Consider the following 8,918-nt stretch of genomic DNA (forward strand, 5'->3'; position numbering starts at 1 on the left):
CACTCCTGGCTCAGGCATCTCACCCGAAGCAACTAGGGGAATGTAAAGAGCAACAATTACATATATAATTGTTAAGCCCAATGTATATAGCCTACCCTGGCCAGCCATTCTTCAGAAATTCCTTCTGTATATCTTTCTGTAAAAACACTTGTGAATATTAATAAAATATCTATTCATTTCTTTTCTCTCTTGACCATGTGATTATGCCTCTAAATTGGTATTTCTAAAAAATTGTATGAAGTTCCTTAATAATCGGTCAATAAAGAAAATTGGAGGGGTTCTTATAAAATCCATAATCTCCTGCATAAAAGGCTCACAAAAATATTCCCTCACGTCGACGACAGAAATTCCTCCAAGAAAAGGAGGATAGGGAGAGCCATTCATTTTTCTAAAAACATTAAATAATAAAACTTGCATTTGTGCATTACACACATTAGTTGCACATTCAAAGACCTTATCATGAGGCAATTGCATAAAATAGAAAATAGGAAAAATTGCTTGTGTATGGCAGCGGTCAACAGAAAAAGCCGCAAATCAACAGAAAAGGCAAAAATACAGAAAAAGCCAAAAAAATGACAAAAAAGGCAAAAAAAATACAAAAAAAGCCAAAAACAACAAAAAAGGCAAAAGATTTAGAAAATGAATCGCCTCGTACAGAATAACTGAGCCTGGAGAGGCTTGCCGAAATAATACTCTCAGAATAACTGAGCCTGGAGAGGCTCGCCGAAACAATACTCTCTCACCATACAGAATACTTGAGCCTGGAGAGGCTTGCCAAAATAATACTCCCACAAAATAATTGAGCCTGGAGAGGCTTGCTGAAATAATACTCCCACAGAATAATTAAGCCTGGAGAGGCTTGCCGAAATAATACTCTCCAAAAGACGTCTCAGCTCGCATTCTCGGGCTGAACAAAAAACCAATTCATCATACAAAATAATTGAGCTTGGAGAGGCTCGCAGAAATAATACTCCCCAGAGATATCTCAACTCAAGCTCACGGAACAAATCCCCAGCGAGAGCTATCAAAGCAAGATCGACAAAATTCCCAATGGAAACACGATCACCCAAGCAGTATATCTAGTCAAAGGACTTAAAACTTCCTCAGTGGAAGATAGCTCTCCAACTCAGGCGTTGAGTGAGGCTAAGCCTGTAGAGGCTTCCTAAATAATACTCTGGGATACATAAGATCCCCAAATCCCCAGTCGCCTACTCAAGAGGCATTCTTACAAAAAGAAAAAAATCAAAAGATCAATAATCATTCCCCAAGTGGAATCCGGCTCTTGGCCAAACATCAAGCGTCAAGATGATCTGCCTAACAGAAGAGGCTAATCACAATCAATGACAAAATCCCCCCGCGGATAACAGCCTACACAGAGGCGACAAAACCAGAAAAACAAAAAGAGTCACCCGAATAAGGATAACCGGGATACTCCACCATCGTCGAAAGGACGTCAGCCAATCATAAGGCACCGCTCATCTCAGAAAGAGCATCTTCGTGTCTACACCCCAGGGAAACAGAAATTCCTCAATGGGCACTAACTATGCAAAGGAAAGTTGGGACACAAGAACCTATGAGTAACTGCACATCCCCTAGACGGATCCCTGCGTTATCCAGCCCTCAGTGGCACAAAAATCAAAAACAATCGTCAAAGCAGTATCGTGGACTGTGGAGACAAAATCAAAATCAACATCCAGAATACCCTCAGTGGATAATAGCCTACACAGAGGCTACAAAAATCAGAAAAATCAAAGAGAGACACCCGAATAAAGATAACCGGGATACTCCACAACGTCAAAGGACGTCAGCTAAACATAAGGCATCGCTCAACTCAGAGAGAGAGCATCTGTGTCTACACCCCAAGGAGTCAGAAATTCCCCATGGGTACCAACAATGCAATGCAAGTTGGGGCACAGGAACCTATGAATGACTGCACATCCCCTAGACGGATCCCTGCGTTATCCAGCCCTCAGCGGCACAAAATCAGAAAAAACGTCGAAGCAGCATTGTGGACTGTGGAGACAAAAATCATCTCAAAACCCTGGAGAGGGTAAACTCACACTGCCGAATGTTAAGAGGCAGGGCCTGGAGAGGCGATACTCAACTGCCGAATGTTAAGAGGCAGGGCCTGGAGAGGCGGTACTCAACTGCCGAATGTTAAGAGGCAGGGCCTGGAGAGGCGGTACTCAACTGCTGAATGTTAAGAGGCAGGGCCTGGAGAGGCAATACTCAACTGCTGAATGTTAAGAGGCAGGGCCTGGAGAGGCGATACTCAAACTACCTCATGTTGAGAGGCAGGGCCTGGAGAGGCAGTACTCAACCATCAGCGTCGTCAAAGGCACGTTGGTGTTCAACTTCCGGCTCGGGCGTCGAGTGAAGTTGACCCTGGAGAGGGTAAACTTAGCTGCCTAGGTCGTCAGAAACAACCGAAGCAGAGCCTGGAGAGGCAGTACTCAATCATCGGTGATGTTAACACTGGTGTCTAGCTTCCGGCTCGGGCGTCGAGTGAGGCTAGGCCTGGAGAGGCAGTACTCAACCATCAGCGTTGTCAGAGGCACGTTGGTGTTCAACTTCCAGCTCGGGCGTCGAGTGAAGTTGACCCTGGAGAGGGTAAACTTAGCTACCGAGGTTGTCAGAAACGCCGAGGTATGCAACAACCTGGAGAGGCTACTCAACAATTTTCCACCGGAAGACGCTACAAGTCAGAAGGTTGGCACATCACCCGGACAATTGGGTCAACTCCTTTACTTGTCAGCCGGTACACCAAAAGGCCGTCCGACTAAGTAAAGGGGGGGCAGCTGTAGACCCCTAAAATTGTCCGGGTTGGAAATAAAGCTGGAAGACTCTCAAAGACCAAAGGAAAGTCAGCCGGAAAGACTCCCAGAAGACCATAGGATGACTATCTGTAGGTTTAGGGGTCTTAGAATAGCTAAAATAAGAAAAGTGGGAGGAATGAAGCCCAATACGGCCTCCTAGAGGTTCAGTACGGCCGTATTGAACATTTTGAACTTCAATACGGCCGCACTGAACTCAATACGGCCGTATTGAAGTTTCTGAACTTCAATACGGCTGCATTGAATTCAATACGGCTGCACTGAACTTTAATACGGCTGCATTGAATTCAATACGGCTGCACTGAACTTCAATACGGCTGCACTGAACTTCAATGCGGCCGTATTGAGGTTTTTTGAACTTCAATACGGCCGTATTGAATTCAATACGGCCGTATTGTAGTTCAAAATTTCAATGTTGACCGTATTGACCCCCAGAGACCGTATTGAGCCTTTTCCCTATAAATATGACGTCAATAGGACGTCATTTCACACTTTTGGACTGAGTTTTAACCCTCTTCTTGAGTATTCTGGGTTTTTTTGAGCAGTGCTCTGCCTAGAAATCACTCGGAGAGTTGATCCGACGAAGTTTTTGAGTTCTGAGCATTTTGCTTGAGTCTCAAACTAAGTCGAAGGGAAATCCATCGGATTTCCAAGTCAAAAATTATTTTTTAGGAGGGAGCGAGCGGTCTTGTAGAGGGAGGGAACGCCAAAACGCTTCCCAATTTCTGTCAAGATATATAAGAAAGCACGCTTCAAAGGTTTATATCTTTAAAGTCCCTTCTTTTACCGCTTTCTGTGTGTACATATTTAAACTGTCATCATGTAGATAGTTAATTTATAATTGCTTAGAATAAATAGGGGTAATTTAGTAATTTTGCACTATTATTTTTAAATAATCTGTCATAGGGAACCCGAAAGGGGCGCTGTGGGGTGCTAACACCTTCCCCACGCGTAACCGACTCCCTTACCCGACTCTGGTTGTCATGGCCGAAGTCGATTTTTGAATCGATTGCCTTAAACTTCTTTTTCCAATGTTTTGAGTAAAACATTGGTGGCGACTCCACGAACCCTTCCTTTTTATAAAAACCGCTAATCCATGGAGGGTCCCGCTTGGGATTAATATGGATTGGTGAGCCTTTTAATAAAATTGCTCGTTCGACAAGGTCTCAGTTTGAGAATAAGTCATTCTAGCAATCCATATTTTTAAACAAATAAAAGAGTCCAACCATCCTTCGCGAATGCCGAAAGCCCGTTTCGGGCCGGTGGCGACATTTATGTCTCATTGTCATCCATGAAAACTTGATATAAATGTCTCTTTATGTTACTGATGTTGTGTATTTTACTCGTATTTTAGCACTTTAATTCACAAGAATTCATAGCATAATCATGCATATCTTTCATGTTTTTAATAAATTTTTATATCATTTTCCTATTTTATGCTTTTCTTGGTATGTGTTGTGTTTTCTCTGAGCAGGATCAAGATTTAAGAATTAAAGAGGAAATGCTGAGCTACAAGGAAAATCACGGCCGTGATTCTAAATCACGCCCGTGATTCACCAGAGAAAATCACGGCCGTGACTCCCAATCACACCCGTGAACGCCACTGACCCTTCATAGATGTGCTCCAGAGAAGATCACGGTCGTGATTCTCAGTCACGGCCGTGATTCACTTCGCGTCCCAGCTTTTTAAGTTTTATGTTTTATTTTTGTTTTTGTAATTTTTATCTTGGTAGTTTTACCTTTTTACCCTTTTAGGTTATAAATTAGATGAGGTTAGCCTAGAACAGCACTTTTTGGTTTTCGGAGACAGTTTTATTTAGTTTTTGACACTTGGAGAAGGTGGGGCGCCTGTGCCATCGACTCTAAGGTTTGCTTTTCTTTTATTCTTCTTTTCTTGGAGAACTACTATGAACTCCTGTGAGTAGTTTCCCTTTTTCTGGGATCAGGGCTTAGCCTCTGAGAACCTCTTTATTAATGCATTATTCAGTTTCTTAATTTTATTCCAATTCTTGATTTGTTCTTTTATATTTTATATATGAACTTTAACATTATAGTTTTCATAATAACATTAATTAAGGATGAACTGGGAGGAGAACTTGATAATAATTATGATAAACAATTAATCTTAATTTTCATAATCATAGATAATTAGGGATGGACTGAGAGGAGAACCTAATTATCGGAACCTAAAGGAACAGACTTGAGTGTTAAATCACGAGAGTTGATTTAAGCTTTCGAGGAGCAATAGATTAACAAAGATCTTAATGGGTTTAATTGAACGTAATTACCACGAGAGTAGGGATTAATTTTAATTAAACACGTCCTCGTAGCCTGAGAAGGTGCAAGGATTAAATTAGGTTAAGACTACCTTCAAGATGGAATAGAATTAATTAATGAAAATAATAATTCAATATTGTTGGAACTCTTTGTGCGAACCCTAGATTCCCGGAAATCTCCTTATCTTATCTTAAAGTTTTATCTTATTCATTAATTGCATTACTATCTCTTTTACCAGCGAATCTGATCTTATCATCTCAAAACAAACATTCTATCTGTTTTAAAATTCAAATTAAAATACTAGTAATTCTAGGTCAAACACGTAGTCCCTGTGATTCGATATTTATTACTTGACGACAACCGTACACTTGCGGTTTTCCATACATCAAGTTTTTGGCGCCGTTGCCGGGGACTACGTCTCTTGATTTAAATTACAATTATTTTAATTCGAATTTAAAAAAAAAAAAAAAAATTTAAATAAATAAATAATTTTTTTTTTTTTTAGTGTTTACTTCTCCAATTCAGATTTCACGGGTCACTTTCTTTTTTTTGCAGTGCCTTAGGATTAATGCAAAAGAGATCTCTACGTCTTGGGAAACCAACACCACTTGATCCTGAGATTGAAAGAACTCTCCTGAGAAGGAAAAGAAACCTTTCTAGAGAATTTGACATGGCTGCACAACGAGATAATTTACCGCTTCGGGATTACTCTGCACCCGTAGCTCGTGGGATACCTGGAGGGGAGATGCGAACTGGAGCTACTGTACCAGCTTCTCTGGTGAATATGCTCAAACAGAACACCTTTGGAGGACTACCATCAGAAGATCCTAATGACCACTTAGAGGGGTTCTTGGAAATCTGTGAGACCCAGCAATTTGATGATGAAGTTTCTGATGGAATGCGACTCCGCTTATTCTCACTCACCTTGAGAGATAAGGCAAAGGTGTGGCTAAGAACAGTGCCTAGAGAAAAGATAGCAACTTGGGAATTATGTGAAAGAGCTTTTCTAGAGAAATTCTTTCCTCCTTCTAAAACTAAAGAATTGAGGAAGAAAATCACTAATTTCCAACAAGGCACTGGAGAGACTATTTATGAAGCATGGGAGCGGTTCAAAGGATATCTTCAAGCATGCCCACAACATGGCTTCAACCGTTGGCTTACCATCCAATTTTTCTTTGAAGGATTGGACCAACAAAGCACCATGATATTAGACTCAGCAGCTGGAGGATCTTTCATGGGGAAACCTATTAATGACTGCATGATTATTTTGGAAAATGTAGCCTCAAATCACAGCCAATACAGTGAAAGAGAAGTCACAGCAAGGAAAGGAACTCCGGGGCGATATGAAGTGAACAATATTGAGTTACTCTTAGCAAAATTTGATACTCTTAATCAAAGATTAGACAAGATGGAAAAAGCTAAGGTTAATTCAGTGGCTACAAATCAAGTATGTGACCTTTGTAGGGAACAAGGGCACACTGCAGTAGATTGTACCTCAATTTTTACTGGAGAAAAAGAAGATACTACTGAACAGGTGGTAGCTTCTCATAATTTCTATGACACTCCTCGAAGAGAGAGGAGTAATCCATATTCCAACACATACAACCCTGGTTGGAAGAATCATCCTAACTTTTCTTGGAAGAATAACCCAGTTCAAGGAACTAGCAATCAGCAACCTAATTTCCGTCCGTCCAATCACTTCATTAATGGGGAAGGAAATCCAGTACAGACACCCTCAATTCAACAAAGTGTTTCAAGATTAGAAAACCTTATGGAGAATTTTGTCACTAATCAAAAACAGACCAATGATTCAATGGCAAATTCTATTCAAAACCTTGCTGTCAAGGTTGAGAATATTACTCTCCACAACAAGATGCTGGAAAATCAAATTGCACAGTTGATGCCTAGTTCAAACAATTCTCCAGGTAAGTTCCCAGGTAAAACAGTTGCAAACCCAGCTGAAAATGTTAATGCTGTTACTTTAAGGAGTGGGAAGAAATTAGACAGTCCTGTGTCTAATCAAAATGATAATATTGAGATTGATGAAGACGCTTCTCCTATGGTTGAAAAACCTGAAAAAGAGAGATTAGAAAAAGAAAAAGTATCTTCATCAAAGCCTCAAACTGTTTATCACCCCCCAATTCCTTTTCCTCAAAGGTTAGTAAGGACTAAACTTGATAGACAATTTGAAAAATTTTTAAATATGATCAAACAAGTGTATGTAAACATTCCATTTGTAGAAGCTCTACAACAGATGCCTACATATGCTAAATTTCTTAAGGATCTTTTAGCTAACCGAAGGAAATTGGATGATAGAGAGACTGTTACATTGATCCATCATAATTTGCCCAAAAAACTTAAGGATCCTGGTAGTTTCTCTATACCTTGTCTCATTGGAAATCTAAGGTTTGAAAAAGCCTTATGTGACCTTGGGGCAAGTATCAGTTTAATGCCTTTATCAATTTGCAAGAAATTAGATATGGGAGAATTAAAGCCTACAGCAATGTCAATCCAGTTAGCAGATAGATCTATAAAATATCCCATAGGAATTTTAGAAGATGTTCCAGTTAAGATAGGTAAATTTTTAATTCCGGGAGATTTTTTTGTTTTAGAAATGGAAGAGGACAAACAAATACCAATCATACTAGGTAGACCATTTTTGGCTACAGCAGGCGTGATAGTAGATGTCAAACATGGAAAATTGTCCTTATCCATTAATGATGAAACAATGGAATTTAATATTGCTAAATCTGTTAGACAACCTTCTCTTGAAAATATTTGCTGCAGGGTTGATATATTGCCTAAAGACATGGAGGAAGAAGTCATGAGATCTATTTTGAGGGATCCCTTGGAGAATTTTCTAGTTGGAGGAAAGCACATAGATCTTGAGGGGATTCAACCTAATTATGCTTGCTTGATCGATTCAAGTCCCCCGTGTAAAGAAAAAGATCCTCTAGTAGAAAGTCTTCTTGAGCCTTCAACAGATTGGGGTTAGGAGGATGTACGCATTTCATTAATTTTATTCCAAAAAAAAAAAAAAAAAAAAAAAAAAAAAAATTTCAGAGTTCCAGAGAGAATCACGACCGTGACTCTAAATCACGGGCGTGATCTTCTCTGGAAAATTTTTTGGAAAACTCCAGAGAGAATCACGACCGTGATTATAAATCACGGGCGTGATCTCCTCTGTTTGAATTTTTGAAAACTCACAAAGAGAATCACGGCCGTGATTTCCAATCACGCCCGTGATTCCCTGCTGAGGCTCAACCGATACAACCCGTGATTTTTGAAATTCCCCTTTCCCTTATATATTTTTCCCCCTCCTTTTACATTCTCACTTCTCTCAAACTTACGAACTCTGCCCATTCTCTCTTTTCTTCTCTCCCAAACCCTAGCTTCTCACTTCTTCTTCCTCTTCTTCCCTCTTCCTCCCACATTCACTCCTTCCGTTCATCCATGGCTCCCAAGCGCACCCGTACCGTTGGTTCGTCCTCCACCGCTTCCGATACCCACAGTTACGAGGAAGAAGCAAGTGAAATTCCGCACCTTCCTCCGAGGTTCTATCGGAACGATGAACAGCGTGAGCGGAACGAGGTATTACGCTTCCGCACTATCCATCCTACCAGGTATCTCGACTTCCCATTTATTCGTAAGTTGGGTTTACGTGCTGATATCAATTTCATGTTAACTAACATTGGGTGGACAACCTTTGCTACCGTGCATAATGATGTTGTTTATCCTCGACTAGTTCGTGAGTTCTTGAGCTCTCTCCACACGGAAATATTATCTGGGCCAAATTGTTCTGAAGGT

The 8,918-nt window shown here is 40.5% G+C and overlaps 1 non-coding gene across 1 annotated transcript; it reads right to left on the bottom strand.

Moving 5' to 3' along the window:
* Positions 1–6,150: 6,150 nt before the first annotated feature.
* On the bottom strand, positions 6,151–6,257 carry LOC145952247 (small nucleolar RNA R71). Its single transcript, XR_014429926.1, has one exon. It is a non-coding gene; the product is annotated as a small nucleolar RNA R71 (small nucleolar RNA).
* Positions 6,258–8,918: the final 2,661 nt, after the last annotated feature.

This window comes from Cajanus cajan, chromosome 9 (assembly GCF_000230855.2).
Source record: "Cajanus cajan strain Asha chromosome 9, NIPB_CcT2T_4, whole genome shotgun sequence".
NCBI lineage: Eukaryota > Viridiplantae > Streptophyta > Magnoliopsida > Fabales > Fabaceae > Cajanus > Cajanus cajan.